The sequence below is a fragment of the Notamacropus eugenii genome, chromosome 6, assembly GCF_028372415.1.
Source record: "Notamacropus eugenii isolate mMacEug1 chromosome 6, mMacEug1.pri_v2, whole genome shotgun sequence".
Classification (NCBI taxonomy): domain Eukaryota; kingdom Metazoa; phylum Chordata; class Mammalia; order Diprotodontia; family Macropodidae; genus Notamacropus; species Notamacropus eugenii.
In genome coordinates this window covers 237900558-237919542 of record NC_092877.1, presented here as the reverse complement: position 1 = coordinate 237919542, position 18985 = coordinate 237900558, and positions in this window count along the sequence as shown.

Genomic DNA, 18985 nt, shown 5'->3' with positions numbered 1-18985 from the left:
GAAGAACGTGGAACTAAACTGTCTGAATTAACCCCCACCCCACCCCAGCCATCAGAGCTGTGCTGAGCCAGTTTGAATTAGCTCAACAGCCCTTTGCTAAATTTGTTCAAGGGTGAGCATTTACATTTCCTAAGACAGCAGATTCTACAAACGAGGGCTTGACTTATTGTTTTGTTGACTGTGAAGATTTAAGAAAGTGATGGGGGAAATGTTAGTAACGCAGATTGAATTTCAAAGTGTGTTCCACTTATTATTATTTTTTTTTTTGCAAAAAGCTCTTTGTTCAACATTTACCAGCACACCTCACCATGCCCACCAGTTGTTCAGTTCACTAAGAAGCATTGCTTTGCAATTAGTTTTGTATTATAAGCTGAGTGGTTTACTTTATGCTGATGTCTGCTCTGTTTTTCTATAAAAGTATAGTGTAACCAGAAATGTGCGTTTTCTGTAGGCCAGAGACAGGTTGGGGAGGGCTTTAAATGTACTTATTCTGGTTGCAATAGGGAGCTACTGAAGTTCTGCATGCAAGCATCATAGTCAGATCTGTGGATTGGAAAATTGTTTTGTTGATTGAATTTAAGATCAAGTGAGATAATACAGAGAAAGCTTTTGAAAACTATGGAGTGGCATATAAACACATGATTCAACATATCTTTGTAAAGCACCTACTATGTACAGAAGAGCCTTTATTAGAATATAGAAGAAATGAGACATACATAAAACATTGTCCTCAACAAACTAAAAAGTTATACATTTTAAAATCTGTTATCTTGTCAGAGACTATTGAAATCTGTTATCTTGTCAGAGACTATTGAAATTTTTACAATAAAAGGATTTGGAAAATTATTTTTACTCGTTTTTCAACTAAGAATTAAAATAATTCCTAGCTTCAGAATACTGGTGGGGGAGGTGGCTGGGGTGAGAATTGTGGAATCTGCTTATACCCTAATAGGCCTAGTTACTGGGGCAATATCTCCATCTTGTGGGCTTTCAGGATATTGCCATTAAAACCAAAGTTGCCAGGTTACATTTTTATAACTATAGGCATGTGTTCAATCATTAGTCCATTAGAAAATTCAATTAGGAAGACCACCTGAATTCCTAAACATTATAGTTAATTAAGACTTCACGTTATGTTATGACTTATAACTTCATCGTCCGAGTTACATACACAAGATGCAAAAATGTAGAGAACACATGTCGTGTGTACTGTTTTTGGGAGGGTGGGGAGAAGATTAATTCTGATTCAAAGGAACTATTTTGTAATCAACCCTTCCCTGTTATGATGAGTTAACCACATGAGGCCACATGCTTCTTGCATATATTTAGGATATTGTCAATTCTCAATAAGTAGCAATAATAATATGAACATAATTGAGTTGTATGATTGAATCAGACAGCCATATTATATAGGGAGTAGGGTGTCATCACTTGGCTTCAAAAGATCCCATTTAAATCCATACATGATAATTGTGTGACCTGAGATGAAACTTAATGATTTCCCCATCCCCCTAATTCTGTAAATCTATAAATCACTAAACAGTTGCTTATCTTACAAATTGGAATTTCCAAACACTGATGATGGGGAAAAATAACTATAAAACTGTCTGAGGAAAGGTATAATTCCCACTAACCAAACTATAGATTGTATAGATAAGTTTATACAGTCTTACCTCTCATAAACTTACATTCCAAAAGTCAGTCTTATAGAATTTGAACCAATTTTCAAGCAGGATCTAAATTTTCTATTTGGATGATTCTTGTATGATCTTAATGAAAGATGATGTTCCCACCAATTTGCTACCACCAAAATGAGGAAGAATGCCAAACCTAATACTTTGTGGGAGGGAAAAATAAATTCCTAAATGCACTTAGATGAAAAGACAAGAAAATTATCTCCAATCATTACCTATTTATCATTCTGATACATTTTTAAAAGGCAAGTGTAGGATCCTACATTTTCTATGGCTGTAAATGCAACTAAGATTTTTTTTCTATACAGGTAAAACCCAGACATCTTTCTCTTTCATGTTGGGTCTTAGAATATCAATCTCTTTGAAGACTGGTTGCCTGAGATTCCCTCTTGCATGGCCACTCAGGCTTAACCATAATCCAGCTAAAGCTGAGTCATTGATTGACACTAGGCACTAGGGAAGACAGATGAATTTCTCTGGTTTAAAGATTAATAGGACAGATCTTTTGATCTCTGATTCTGTAAGGTATCTGAAGTTCATCTTCTCCCCCAAGTTTCTTTGGTTCAAGTATATGGTCACATACAGATTACATTACCACAGGCAAAATACAATAGAGAAGGTTTAATCAAAATTTTTGATTTATATTCATTCCTTCACTGAACATTAATTTGATTACCATAACTTCCTTTACGCACATTTTCTATCAGTGCAAATGTGGCAAAAGTAAATTGCACTCAGTTCATCCATCATAGAAAATCTCTTATACAAATGAATCCTAGATGATAATAAAGTAGTCCTGGCATTTGAGTATTTCTGAGCTATTTGACTATAAAGAAATTTTTAATGCTAATATTAGAGATTTCAAAAAACTAGAATGATAAGATATTACTATCTACTCACCAGCCTCTAAATATTATTCTCTATGACCCAAGGTATTTATTAATTACAGAATGACAATAGAGAGCAAAGATTCTATTCCTGGCCCTAACTAGCATTCCCCAGATAGTGGATTTTGGGAAAACCAAGGCTTTGTTCTCTAAGTCATGCTGAAGGGTTCAGCTCTATTCAATACTTTTGGGGCCAAATAAATCTAAAATGGACCAGACTCTAAGGGTAGAAATCATGGGTGAATTTAATACATTGTAAAATTTTCATTGTCAGACTTTTCATGAAGACATCTTTCAAGCCTTTTCTGATGCATTAATTCCTATCTCCATCAGTAATCAGAGAAAAGCGAAGGTGAGGTTCTCACAATCATGCATGATTACAATTGTATAGATTGATCAGGATGCACATTCAGTGATTTTCTTTTTATTCAGACCTGCTATTTCATTGATACAGGGGACTTCCTCTAACGATGCAGTTAGTCAGTCTACAGTCATAAAGTAAAACTTGGGCTTGCAGGTTAAGTGGCTTGCTCAGAGACACACAGTCAGTTTCAAATGCACACCTGGAATGCTGGTTTTCTTGTCTTGGAGGTCAACCCTTTGTATAAACTCAAACAGAAGTGGTATAAAACTCCAACAAGAACTGAGTCACATATTGACTTAGAAAACCACAAATTAATACTATCAATACTATACTGTCTTTTTATTTATTATAGTAAACATTTATTAACAGTGTTTTATGTAGTCTTATTTGGGCAAGCTGTGTAAACTTGATACCTGTGGACTACCTCACGCTGCCTCTCTGATTAATGATAAACCATGCAAAAATTGCACAATCATCAGTTTTCCTATGGAGAATCACAAAAATTGTGCTACAAGAACGTTTCTCTTTAATGAATTGTGTGGAGATTTATTTCTCCCTTTCTACATACCCATGATCCTTTCCATTTACTTTGATATAATCACAGAAATAAGGGAAAGATTAAGGAGATTATAAAAAATTAATATGTTAATTAAGTACAAAGATTTCTACATTCTGTCAGCCCTTAAAAATGTGAAAAGTTGAGGGTTTTTTTGTTTGTTTTTTGACTGTTTGTTTTTCATTAGAAAAATATTGGGCTATCAGCAGGGTGAAGACTGGACACTCTTCTGGAGGCTTTAAGAAACTAAACCTGGCAATCCCTAGAGACAGTCAAGTAGTTCAAGGTAATGAGCAGCTTTGTGGAGTGTGACCCCTGCCCCTCTACCAGTGGGCATAAGCAGTGAAAGAGAGTTTTCTCTCTGAATTTTGAAGGTTCATTCAATGCAAGTCACACTCTTTTGAACCCCAAGGTGGAAATATCAGCATCTCCATTTTGCAAATGAGAAAACTGAGCCTTACAGAAGACAAATGACCTTTCCTAGGCCACATAGTAAGTGGCAAAGAGGCAGGAGAAGAAACCAGGTCTTTCTGATTCCAGACTCAATATTCTTTTCGCATATCATATTGCTGTTCAATAAAAATTTTCCATTGTTTCACTTTTTCCCTAAAGTCAACCACCATTGCTATTCCTAAAGAAAATCTATCCTACCTAAAAAAGGAGATGCCATCAATCTGCTTTTAGGGACAGCAAATACAGGTGTGCACAGAAACATTATGTCAAGTGTCGAGTTCTGAAATAAATCAAAGCCATGAGCTGAGGAAGAAAACATTTTTAATTGAGATAACAAGATAGCAAGCCTGCCACCCTGAGGGATATGCAGTCCATTTCCCAACTCCAACACCCATGCAAAAGGTTCTTATACCTTTAGGAGAAGAGGAGAAGGAGCCAATATGAGGGAGCAAAGCCTGGTCATGAGACTCCAGTGGCCCTTGGCAATCTGGGCAAGGAAAGTCACTTCATAATGGCTGCTTTGCCTTTCATACCATGAATCCCAATGGAAGGGGGTTAAGGATACTGGCTTGAGCTGATCTCCCCAACAGGGCAAAACCTCTGGGTATGGTTCAGCTCAGCCTAAACAAGAGTAGGAATATAAGGATATTACTGGAATTCTAACATGACAAGGATCATTTAAGGGAGTGGCATTTAGTATTACATTTAGTATTAACAATTTAATATAATAAGAATAAGAAGAACACAAGTCTTCAATGATTATTCTGATAAAATAATCTTCTTTTAAAAAAACATTTAAAATTTATGGCATAAGAAAATGATGGTATGATTTTTTAAATAGGAGTACATTTTTATTGGATTTCACCAAAGTAGCATCTTCTAATACCTGTCCTTAAAGAACTTCCTTAGCTTTTCACTAGTATTTATGTTAGCAAAGTTTATGTGATAGAATGCAAACTTCTGATAAGGACAATAAAGCTGAGTTTTTAACCTTTTTGTTTTTCATTTCAATTGTATTACCATAAACTGTGGTTGCACATTACAAGCTGAGAAAAAGTAATTGGTGTCCATTCAGAAGATGAATATTCATCTTAAAGGCCTCTTTGATTCATGTAGCATATGATACCCTTTCTTGTGTCCCATATGAGAGAATGGGACATAAAATGGGAAAAGGGATAGAAATAATGCAGCTAAGGGGTTAAAGGTAAAATCCACTGAGAACAGAGAGAGTATTATACTGAAATGGGACACTCTACAGCTTCAATTAGCATATGTTCTATATAAAATGAAAACAAAAGCATTTAAAAATATAAAGAGGCAGAATGCCAGCTGGGACAGTGACTGGCGATGTTACACATCATAGCAAATACTGAGTAATAGAAAATCACATAAAAAGTTGTGGATGAAAGTCTTCCATGTACCTCATTTTCCATAAATTTCTATCCATCATAAAAGTCATTCCATTATATTACTTTTCAGGGAGACATTTCATTCCAACTGTGTTTTTGCTTTTTCCTTAATAAATGCTAAATACCATCGTTCTGCATTCACTAAACATAACCAGAGAAAAGTTTTAATTACATTATGTTTGGAGGAGGGAGGGTAGCAGTAGAATTTCTTGTGCTAGTTTTCTTTTTAATAAAAACAGGATAGTAATAACAGCCAGGGAAAGAACTTTATCTTATTATTATTATTCATTTAAAAAAAAGGCTTAACTATCAGAAGTTCTCTATTTCTTTTATAGAGCGCTGGGTAATATTTTTCGAAAAAATTTAAGTAAATGCATTTAAATAGCAGATTTTTCATTCCCTTTGGTTTCTTCCAATAATACATTCCTCAATAACTTGATAAAAGTATTCAGTTCATATCAAAGTGAGGCTGCAATGTCATGGTGTTTCTTAAAAATGTCTTTTTCAGTACTGTTGCCCATCTTCTAAGTGACTATATACACACACTCTGAAATCCCCTTACCCACTGGCAAACGCCATAGTTGTGGAAACAAAAGTATCTCCAAAACTAGTCATTGTAGGAGTAGTAACTGGAGATGGGGAGAGTTGAGCAAACTCCAAATAGAGACAGTCCTACTCCAACAACAACAAAATAAAGAAAGAGCGTGTGGCTAGAAAATAGATATATATTTTTAAAGGAAATTTTATTCTCTCAGATCAACACTCGGCTTTTTGTAAGCACTTATACCTCCAGAAAGTTAGGGCTTCTATCCTGAAGGTATGAAGATTTGATGATTTACTTAGGATAGTTAATTATTTTGATTCAGAACATCACTATGGATATGAGTTCTAGTGTGTGGCTTTACACATGTAAAATCTAAATGACATGTCCAGTCTTCCTGATTCAACCCAATTCAAAGTGAATTAATTAGGTAGACACAGATGAGTAAATACAAAATACATGCAAATAAATAAAAAAGTAATTTGGGAACATAGGGACTAACACATGAGTACAGGCAGTGATCAGGAAAGGCCTGTTATCTGAGTTGAGCTCTCAAGGGACCTAGGAATAGCAGGAGATAGAGATAAGAAGAGGATGCATATTCCAGGCAAACACACATGTGGGAATCAGAATGATACAGAAAATGAACCACAAGTGTGCCATTTTGGCTGGAATGCAGGGTGCATCAAGGGGAGTAATACAGAATCATTCAGAAGACAAGTTGAAGCTAAATTGCGAAGGGCTCTACAAGACTAAAAAAAGAGTTTATATATTTTTTCTTTTGCAATAGGGAACCACTATTAAAAGGGAAGAGCATGGATGAGAAACTATATTTTTACTCCATCAATTAGGTAGTTTTTTAGAAGATAGAGCTCTAAACAACATTATCTACTACCATAAAGGGCCTCTACTTAATGTCCATGAATTGCCCATGATAAGAAGACATACCTTAATATACATTCTAATTTGTTTCCTAAAGTTTTATGAAACTGGACCTCCAATATAGTCAGTTTGCACTATCTGGTAGCCTTGGCCCGTGAAAATTTGGTGTGAACCTTAAGGCCAACTTCCATTTGGGGACAGATTTTACAGTAAGCCTGTGTAGTAATACTTCTGATATGATTTTATGTGTGGCTGTCCCTCTCCCAAGTGAAGTGCTAGTAATATTTTAGATTTTTCATACCAAGTAACTTGCCGTTAAGCAGCCCTAGGCTGTTTACAGCAGAACAAAGGATTTCCTCTCCAAACAAAGAATGTTTTCTTCTCCATTTTTCATAGGATTTCCCAAATCCTTTCTTGAGTTGCAAGGCCCAAGGGCTGTAAGCAGCCCATAGGCCTCAAGTTGTGCAGGCCTGCTGCAGATCGACAAGGACAAGCTATTTGTAAAAGTAAATATGGAGTACTATCCAGAATTGTTTATTTCACTTATGATATATTGAAATAATTAGATGGGGGTCTAGATATTTCTGCCCACAAGTGGGGTTGCATACAATTAAAATTTCATAATGGTGCTAGACTTGATGTAATTATACAGGTTCAAATTTTGCCTCTCACAATTTGTAGCTATGTGACTACAGAGCACTTTTAGTAGCTGTAGAAACCTGTGCAAGTCAATGAGCTTCTATTTGACTTAGGCAGCTACTTAGGATTTATATACTAAATCTAAAATTGTTTCAGAAACCCCCTAAAATATATCCACTAACCTATAAATAGATTGTGATGTAGTTGGTGGAAAAAGCCATTCTTGAAGAGACCACAGATCGTTTTGAGGGGAGGAAATATATAAAGAGCTCTAATTTTGTTTGACATTTTGTTTTGTTTTTTTTAAAGTAATCCATATTATTTTTTACTAAATCCATTTTCACTGGCTGATCCAAGTTCAATTTATATAAGTTATACTGGAACCAGTTTGAACTAGTTTATGGCACCTTCAAATCCTACAGTGACTTTTCAGGTAACATGGTGGCCATCTAAGTTCATGAGAGCTAAGTAATGAAAGTTATGTATGTTTGGACATTTGTTACCTTATGATTGCTTTTTAACATGCCTTTCCATGTTGGTGGTCACTTCATGGAAAGTCTTTCTGACAGTATAGCAGTAAATATGTCCTTGTGCTATAGTTAGATTTTAAATTCTGACCATCTGAAGTCTCCAGGTGGCATAGTTTCCAAATGGAAACCATAGAGAGAATGTCAAATCTAACATAGGGTGGACGTTGTCATGTATCGTCCTCCACTGCTCCACCACATGCATTGCCCTCCACAGCTACGAACGTTAATAGAAAATAGGGTTAGTAGTACACTTAGAGATTGATGTACATATGGGATATACAATTATAAATAAAAATCAATAGAAGCAAATGATTATAAGATATCTACTGAATGTAATTTTATAACTAATATGTTAATAAATATATAAAGCATGATTACAATAACATTTCTTTCTACACTGTTAGAAAATGATATTTTCCAGATAATTTTCTAGAATCTTTAACTATGTAAAAATTGGAGAAGGGGGATTACAATTTTAATAGACATCTTTCTAAAATATATCTATATTTCCCTGTCTTCTTAAACATAATTTAATATTTTTAATGACAATCACTATTTTGATTTTGATTTTTCATCCTAAAAATTAATACAATTATGCCAAGAAGGTATAATGTAATATAAAAGGCTATTTGACCCTGCTTAAAGGGGACATGGTCTGCTGTTCATTTTTTTAAAAATAATATCCTTCTGTCTTCCCTCCTTAATTGTCTGATAGCTATCACTTCCTGCTTCTGAGAGCCCCTCACTCCAGGAATGACTTTTAAAATTTGCAGCCTCAATCTTTTGTTTCTCCAAGACTTTTCTCTAAATTAACTTTCTTGGCTTTGTTATATATCCTTTAGGTCAGAGGTAATTAGCTGACACAGTGAATGCACTTTACTTAGACTCAGAAAGCCCTGAGTTCTCCATTCTGCCTTAGACAGACTGTGTAACCCTGGGCAAATCTGCCTGTCTTGGTTTTCTTATCAACAAAATGAAGGAAATAATAGTACTACCCTGTAATGGTAATTTAAAATGGAAAGATCTTTCTCATTCATTAATAGGCCCATGTGACCTGCCTGGGTGAAAGTGTGGAACAGGAAGAGGTAGAGCTTGAGGAGAGCAGAGAGAAAATTTGGAGAGTCTAAGAAGGATGCAAGCAAGTAGGCACCTGACTAGCATGAGTAAAAGAGCTTGTTTGTGATTTTGTTTAAGAGATCCTGATTGTGATTTGTTTAACAGAGCTGGTTTGTGGGAAACCTAACAGGGGAAAGGCTTGAAGCTGGTGTTGTTCTCTGCATTGTTACTGTGTATAGATTTTTGTGACTAGAACGGATTTGGCTTTCTGGTGTCTGAATAAATGTTTTGGTTCCGTCTCTCATGTGGAGAGTCTGTTGTATTTCGTGATTCAGTATTGTGCCATGATATTCATGGCCACTATAGGCACTGTGAAAGTCACATTGGTGCTATACACCCTCACAAGATTGTTGTGAGGCTCAAATGAGATAATATCAGTAAATAAATATAAATGATAAACATTATTATCATTATATCATTATTAGTAATAATGATAATAATATTATTCAGACAATTAAATGTTACCCAGGAACATAAATGCCAGTCATGGTCTCCCACAGAGGTCAAGGGCAAAGGTTAACACAAAACCAAGACCAAGATTCTTTTAAAAATCTTTATTGACCACATTGGGTGTGCCAAATTTCTAAAAGCAAATTATAAAGCACTAGGCAACTTACTTCCTTAAAGAGAAGTATGGACAGACCTTTTATAAATGTAAGTTCTGTCCTTCTAAAATGCAGTTCTTCAAGATTTTTTCTCTTCTCCTTTTCCCATATAACAGTAGTCTAAGATAATAATTTTTGAGCTCTGTTCCTCTTTCTACACACATGGACTATCCCCTGTTACCTAAAAGGAAAGTTACATAAGAGGGAACCCAACTGAGTCTACACACTGCCATAAAGATTCAGGCAGACATTCAGTGGCTTCAATTTGGAGGACCCATAATTAAGCTTTGTAGTCACCAGTGAGGTGACTCTCTCTTCCTGATAGTGGACGTTCTCATAAGAGCAGATGCATCCTGTCAACCTAATTCCCCATAGCAATCGCTTTTAGATAAGTATAAACATTAACTTCCGATGCGTTGCACTTTATTAATCCCCATCCTACCTCAATGCTTAGGAGAATTCGGTTGTAAATTTACCTTTTAGAAAAGAAATAAAAGTTCAAGTATTATACCTGAAGGGACTTGTTCTACAAAATCTTTAATAAAACCTTTCCCCCACAAATGAGAATTTCTCCACTAATGTAGAAGAACCCACAATTGGCAGTTCTGTTACAGAGTAACTACTGATCCATTACTCAAGACTGTTGAGTCTTAGGAACACACAAAGGACAGTCTTCTGATTCTGATTTATAGCTGGTGATTCCTGCATAATCACTCAGTCACTTCATTTATAGCCCCTAGCTAAACATCAGCCTTACAGGAAAAAAAAAACAAAACAAATTCTGCAGTGATTCCACAAAGCTTCAGTAAGTCTAGATGCCTAATTCATAGTACAGAAACTATGCTTCATAAAACTGTGATGCAATATCTTTTATGGTTTACATTTGGCAACGGCATAACTTCAGATATACACTCTCTCTTTCTTCCCATACAATGCCAGGTCTAGGAAAAGTCCTCAAGGTTCATACCCTTGACTCTTTCAACTCATTAGATTGTAAGCTCCTTCATGGCAAGAAGCCTTTTCTGCCATTTTTTGTATAGGCAGAACTTATCACAGTACCTGACACATTGTAGGCACCTGATAAATTTTTATTGACTATTACTGACTATCTCTCTCATTTCCTTGATATATACTGAGTTGACAAGTCCTGACAATTCTCTCCTGTGTATTTCCTTCTCTCCACTCATATAGCTATTACCCCAGTTCAATTCAATTTAATTCTTTCAGTCCCTATGTACTAAGCATTGTGCCAGATGATGTGGACACAAAGACAAAAATAAATCTATTCTTGTCTTTGAGGTGCTCTTATTCTATTGAAGGAAATATCATGATGCTTACTACCTTACTAATATTTATTAATCTTAATGATATAACTTAACCTCCATAGGCCTATTTCCTCATCTGTAAAAATGAGTTATACTAGATGGCCTCTGACTTCCTTTCTAGCTATAGATAGACAGACAGACAGACAGACAGACAGACAGATAGATAGCCTGCTGGCTCAGAGTGAATGTCAATAGTAACAATGTTTCTTCCGAACAACAACTCTGAGGATCCTACCCCTCCTAGTGTGATTTATCTATTTATCAAGTCACGTCATTATTTCTCCGATGGCATGGCCTTTTTTGTCAACGAAGGACAAACACACAATTTTTTCTTTTCTGCTAAAGGGGGCATCCCCTTGACTACTTTTTAAAGAGGCCTGTTGACTGAATGAGCATTACCTCACTTTAAGTGAAAACTTGAAAAGACCTTAGCCTAAAAGGCCAAGGTCTCCCATTGCATCCTGGGCCATCACCGGTATCCTGATGAATATCTGGTCACTGGATCTAGATAGCTCAGGAGGAGAAAGTGAGGCTGTTGACCTTGCATAGCCCTCCCTCATTCAAAACAAAATCAAGTACAAGTCATGCCATCATCTCTTTGATGGCATGGCCTCTTAGAAAATGAAGGACAAACACAACATGTAAACAGATCAAGCTGCCTAAATGGGATCCCATCTAGCTGAGTAAGTCAGCTCATCCTCTCAACCTAGCCCTCTCCCTTTCCTTCTCCTCTCCAAAAGAAGGTAAAGCCAGAAGCTGACCAGTTAACTTGGAGTACATTAACTAGATTCCTTCCCTTCCCTTCCCTTCCCTTCCCTTCCCTTCCCTTCCCTTCCCTTCCCTTTCCTCTTTCCTTTCCTTCCTTCTTTCTTGTCTCCCCCAAAACTTTATAATCCATGCATTCTGAAGTCCATAGATCGAATAAGGAAGGGTCCCTACCCAACCTTCATTCAGTGGCTGGTTTTGGACCCTCCTAGCCAAAAGTGAATGTTAATAATAACAGTTTCTCTTCCAAACAATAACCTTGAGGCTCCTGCCCCTGCCAGTGTGATTTATCTATTTATTTTTTTTCTATTAAAGGGGCCATCCCCCTGACTACTTTTTAAAGAGGCCTATTGACTGAATGGGCATTACCTCACTTTAAGTGAGTACCTGAAAAGATCTTAGCCTAAAAGGCCAAGGTCTCCCATTGCATCCTGGGCCATCTCCAGTCATCCTGATGAATATCTGGTCACTGGATCCAGATGGCTCAGGAGGAGAAAGTGAGGCTGGTGACCTGCACAGCCCTCCCTCACTCAAAACAAAGTCAAGTGGAAGTCATGTCATCATTTCTCTGATGTCACGGTCCTCATTGAAAATGAAGGATGAACACAACAACCACTACTAGATCTATATCCTAAAGAGGTCAAAGAAAGAGGGTAAGAATGTATATGTACAAAAACATTTATAGTACTTCTTTTAGTGGTGGAAAATAATTGGAAATTGAGGGGATGCTTCAATTGGGGAATGAGTAAACAAGTTGTGATATATAATTTAATGGAATACCATTGTACTATAAAAAAGATGAGCAGAATATTTTCAGTAAAATCTGGTTAAGTTTGTAATAATGGTTTGTAGATATATTACAACTTATAATACATTAAATTGAGAGCCTTTCTGACCTGTGACTGATTGAAGAGATACTATCAGATGACATGAGGTTACAGGAAGGAGGATATAATTTCAAGTATCACATTCAGGAATGGCAGTGAAAGCGTCCACATTCAGCAGTCTGCTACCGAATGCATCTTTCCACAAAAGGTTTCATCAGAATACCTTCCATTTCCTCTGTCATGCCTTTCTTACTTGCTATTCCTAACAAAAGTTTTATAGAGGAATTGAAAAAGCAAGGTATCTATATCCCTTATGCACAAACAGAATGGAATACAGATTTTCCAGAATTCACATGGTACTTTGACATAGAACATAATTGCCTCTTATGGCTCTCTTCTGATCCAAGTGACTTCTAACTTTTTTTTCAAATATAGAAAATCATCAAAAGCAGTGAGTATATACAAGCATGTCTTCAGAAAAGAATGGATGTGGGTGAGGTCATAACCATCCGAAGGAATAATGTTTTTAATGTAACCAATAGAAGATGATATCAACAAGATGTGCAGCAAACAACCTAAAAGTCCCTTGGTCAGTTCTAAATAAAGGAACACTATGCAAAATCAGGACTGGATAGAACAACTGATTAACTCCATAACCACAGATGACTCTAGAAGACCAGTAATAAAGCAAGCTGTCTGCCTCCTGATAGAGGTAATGCTATCTTAGAATGTAGAACATGACATAAATTTTCTAGAGAACAGAATTTGTTTTGCTTAACTAATGCTTTAGTGTTACAAGGATTTTTGTACCCCCCCCCCACATGCACATATACACACAAGTGTGGGCAGGAGATTTCAATTAATTTATTAAGTAATGAATTAATTTCTGTTTATTAAAAATAAAATTTAATTTAAAAAGAACAAGAGCTAGATCAAAGAGGGCTCACCATGTTGCTTACAGCAGAAGTTTATATTTAGGCCCTCTCTACTTTTAAATGTTCCCAGCCACATTAATGGACATCACATGGAAACTTCTGTGATAGTTATTAGACATGCTGGATATGTGAGTGAAGGAAGCTCATCTCATGTATGTAGTTTTGGAATAAATAATTCTCTGGCAAAAAAGAGAGAATTAAGCTTGGTAACATTGGCAAAGTAATTTGAAATAACTGATACTTTCATTGACAACTCCATTTCCTTCTCCACTCTATTGATACCTCTCTCTCAAAGACTACTAATGACTTCTTAAATCACCAAACCCAATGACCTTTTCTCAGTTCTTATCCTCCTTAATCACTGCCGTTCTGTCACTATCTTACCAACTCTTTTCTGTCTCTGCTGTCCCCCCTCCTGCCTCCTAATTATAGAATCCCCACAAGAAAATTCATGTTGTAATTTTGGGTTTTTTCCCTCACTATGCCCTAAAATCCCAACCCTATCCATTTCACAGTTTCAAGTCTAACAAAGGGGCAGGCTATTCCTAAATTTATAGTACTTATTCAGTTTCCAACCTATGCAATAATCCTGAATTTTCATAAACATTTTTGGAATTTATATTTTCATGCCCTGGAATCATCTGAATTTCTACATGCCTAAAACTGAAATTCTTTTGTTTAGCTAAGAGACCAAATACCTGACTGATAGGTTGTACAATCAGAAGAAAAACTAAAACTACAAAAACAAACAAACAAAAAAACCCAAACCTGACATCTATAGTTTTTAGCCTGTACACCTATTTGGGTATCATTCCAATGTTCTATATTAAGGGAAAGGTTTTTTTTTTTGTTTCTCTCCCTAAATAGAGATTTAGAAAGAGTTCTCAGAAAATATTATTTGTGGTCTCTATTTCTTTTATTTTTCAATAGATTTATACCAGTGCCATCATAAGGATTAATAAATTGCCTGTGTTTATGGGAATATCTCCTATTTCATTATTATTTTGACTTCCTAGGATGGGTTAGTGATGCATGTGACTTTTGAAATAGTGTACTTGGTCAAATTCTTGCTATATTCAAGTTGCTCTGAAGGAATGAAATAGGGGATAGGGTGTGCTTGTAAGAGAACAGAGAATACAAATCATTCCATAGAAGAAATAGAATCTATAAACTGTAAACTTCACTCTTTGGTCATCTTCTTAACAGCCACCTTGCTGCTTTAATGTGTTGCCTCCCATTCATCAAATGATCAAAGCTGATAAAAGATGGAAATAGTGAAAGCTGAAGGGGCTATAAGGAGAAAGAAACATTAATTCACTGCTAACGGAGATGTGAAATAGGTTAACTATTCTAGAAAATAATTTAGTATTATCAAAGAAAAATACTAAAAATTATATGTACTTTGACCCAAAATTCAGATCCTGTTCCTGGGGTTATACCTATCCTTTATTCCTCTAAGAAAATTACTGAAAAAAGGAAGACTTATACATAGAAAAACATCTGAAGCAACAACATGTGTGTTCACATGCAAAAATACATATACATATAAGTAGTTATATACACACATACACACAAATGAGTTCAGTGATTGGGTAATAACTGAATAGCATCTTAATGGAATATAACTACTCTGAAAGGAATAATTAATATTATTTGAATTTGAAGAAACATGGAAACACTTGAAAAATATAAAACAAAAAAAAGGATAAAAGAATGTAAAAAATATACTATTTTTTATTAAGAGGCAAAAATCTCTAAAATCAAATACAATTAAGAAATATTGTAACATGTTATCGAACTTAAAATCATACATTATTTTAACAATAATTAAAATCTAAACATAGAAAGTGACATGTTCTGTTCCAATCACAATATTATTTAACTCATTTTGATTCACTACTGGGGTAGAGGGAGATATTATGTAGGTATCTTCAGAAGTTTCTATTATTTCAAATAAAAAACCACTACTGAATTTTTTAAGAATTCATGGTTCTAGCTTTCACCTACCTTAATCTCAAAAGAACAATTTACATAGTTATAAAGACCAACATAATGCAGCCAAAAGTTCTAAATTTTCTAACCCACATGACAGTATTTTCAGTATGTTTTACTATCCTACATTTTCGTCACAACAGCTTTAGAAAGTTATCAAGCCTAGTTTTCCAGGCTTGCGAACCAGAGGTTATTAGCTATGTACCTAAATGGAGGAGAGAAGACTGAGGCAATAAATCATTTTCCACCCTGCTCGTTCACATCTGTCTGAGTTTGAAATGACTGTGAGTAAACCATGGAAATGTTTTTGCCACAAGACAAGGATCTATAAAAAGAATGGGTTGAGATTTCTAAATATGGTACATGATTTATCAATATGTAATAGACCTAGAAATGTCCTTTTTGGTCATTTGCACAATAAATTCATCCTGCCTTATGAAAGCCACCAGATTGTGCAATAATATCAATGCCCTACATCTCAGGTTTCTTCTTAGATTACACCAAGATTTTTTCTTCCCTCTTCATGCCATGTTTCATCTGCTGCTTCTCGTCCACAACACTGGATCATCTCATTAATTAAAAGATCTCTTTCCTGGGTTGCACTATGCTCAAAATGTGTTCCTCCTTTCCTGAACTCAGTGTTGAAATAACCACAAGGATGAGGCACACATTTGCTCAATTTGTCAGCGTGTCTCTCTAGCCATAGTAAGCCAAAGTACTAGCATTTTATGCATTACCATATGGTGTCAAAAGGTATTGAGCCCAAAGGGAGAGCCTGTCTGCTAACAGAGAAGTAAAATATCACCATATTCAAAGCCAATTAATCAGTTTTATAGGGCAAGCTTCAGGCTTATTGGACCTTTGATTCTTAGGAAAACCAAGCAACATCTAGAGAGGTCATTTAATCTGTAGTGTGGTGAATTTTTAAAGCACATTTAAACCAGTGTACAGTTCTCGTCAAAAGATGTTTTTAATTTATTCTGTAGAATGTTATGGTTAATAAAAAACAAATTATGTTTTAATATTGTTCAGCTTTGAGTTGCACCCAACTCCTCAGCAGAGATGTTTGCTTGATAATATAAAGTTCATGGTTTATTCAACCACAGCAGCTGTTGCAAACCCTAGGTTGTCATTATTTTGTAGCTCTTGAAAGAGATTTATAATCAGATTTTCAGTGCTGCACATATTTAGCTCTCAGATCTGTTCCTAAAGCAGTCACACTGATATTTTATTAGGTATCCATAAAGGAGGGAAAGGATGATTTTATATTCATAAGAAAACTAAGTATAAATAAGAAGATTTCTATAACATTTAGATAAAATATATTTCCATAATACTTTCTCTTTTCTATCAATCCTAGTTTGTTTTTAAGTCAGAAAATCATAAGACCTTTACTGACAATTTGCACATTGATCTCATGAAAATTCGAAATTAATTTCATGTCTGTTTTGAGATATTAATTTTAACATATACTCGTTATGTAAAATAACTCAAAATGTATTGTTATAGTAAATGCTTCAGTTTTCTAACTTCCCTTCCCCTTCAATTTCCCAATACCTAATTAGCATCATTGAAATTCCACAGACCAAATCATATTAAAATTCATCATTTGTTCTGAATTTTCTCTAACTTACTGAATTTGTACTTGTTATCTTTTTAAAACCTTTTGTTTCATAGAATCTTAAGGATACAAAAGACCTCAGGTGTTATCTAGTTCATTTCTTACCCAAAACATGATTCTCTGCTATAATATGCTGGTCAACTGTTCATTGAGGCTCTGCTCAAACTGCTAGTTATATGGAAATTCACTATCCTATCTGTTAGTTCTTTCTATTTTGAAATCTAATACATAATTATTAGGAAGTTTTTTCCTCTTTCTGAATCAAAATCTGCTTTCATATAACCTCCACCCCCATTGGTGGTCAAGTGTAACAAGGCTGATGCCCCTTCCACATGACAATCTTTCAAATATTTGAACACTGCTGTCATATTTCAACTAAGCCTTAACTTCTTCAAGCTAAACATCATGAGACCTTTCAAATGATCCACATGCTGCAGAGTTTCTAGTTACTTTAACACTTCACATGCCCTCTTCTGGGTATGTTCTATCTTGTCAATGTCTCTTCTAAAACTGCGGTACTCAGAATTGGATACAATACTCCAGCTAAGAGAAAGAACAGGCATGATCCAAAAAGGTTAACATATACGGATGAATCTGAAAAGATAAAGTTTATTTGAAATAAATATAAAGTCTTGTATTTGGGGACAAAAATTAATTTCAGAAGTATGACATGGTGGTGACATATGGTTAAGAGAGCAAGTTGAAAAACGTATGATGGCTATAGTAGAATGCAGTCTCAATATGAGTAAATAAAGTAATATGACAACTAGAAAAGCTACTGTTGTCTTAGGCTACTTGAATTATAGTTTCTAAGAATCAAGAGGTGATAGTCCCACTGTACTTTTCCCTAGACAATATCTAAAGTATTATGTTCAGATTTTGTCATCATATTAAAGGAAGGACAGTTACAAACTGATGGGCATCCAAGAGAAAGATGAGGTGAAGGATCTTGTGTGGGATATGAGCATTGGTTGTGGGAATAAATGGTGTTTAACCTAGAGGAGAGAAGATTCAGGTGGGATATAGTAGCTATCTTCAAGTATTTTAAGGACTTTTATATGAAACAGGGGTTATGGTTATTCTCTTTGACCTCAATGGGCACAACCAGTATCAATGGGTGGAAACTTAAAACAAATAAACATAAGCTTGATGTTAGAAAGAACGTCCTAATAACCATAACTATCAAAGGTCATATGCACTTTATCAGGTGATGGAGAGTTTCTCCTCACTAGGATTTTCAAGAACAGGCTGAATAATGACTTAGTGGATACAATACTGTAGAGATTCCTTTTCAGGTGTCAGTTTGACTGGAAGAAATACTTTAAAGTATGGTGATTCTGTGGCCAGGAAGAATAATGAAGCTCTCTAATTCTGGATGGCAAGCATTTAATAAATACACTTCCACTAGTGCATCCTATGAATTTATTTATTCTTTTAGCTATCATATCACAATGCTGATTCATGCTGACCATGTAGTCCTTTAGAACACCTAGGATTTCTTCACATGAATTATTTTGAACCTCTCCTTCCAAGAATTTCTGGAACTCAAGTACAAGATTGAACATATGTCTCCATTAAATTTTACCTTGTTAGGTTCAACCCACTGTCTGAGATCATCAAAATCTTTTTGGATCCCAAATCTGTCATCCGACATATTGGCTGTCCTCCTCCCCACTAGTTTTGTGTCATCCATAAATTTGACAAATGCACCTTCATCTAGGACACTAGTAAAAATGGGAACAAGTCAGATAGCAGGGAATTGAAGGACTTTTTTAAAAGATATCTTTCATGGTTGACATCAGTCCAAGAATCAACACTTTTTTCTTAGATCTGTCCAAAAAACT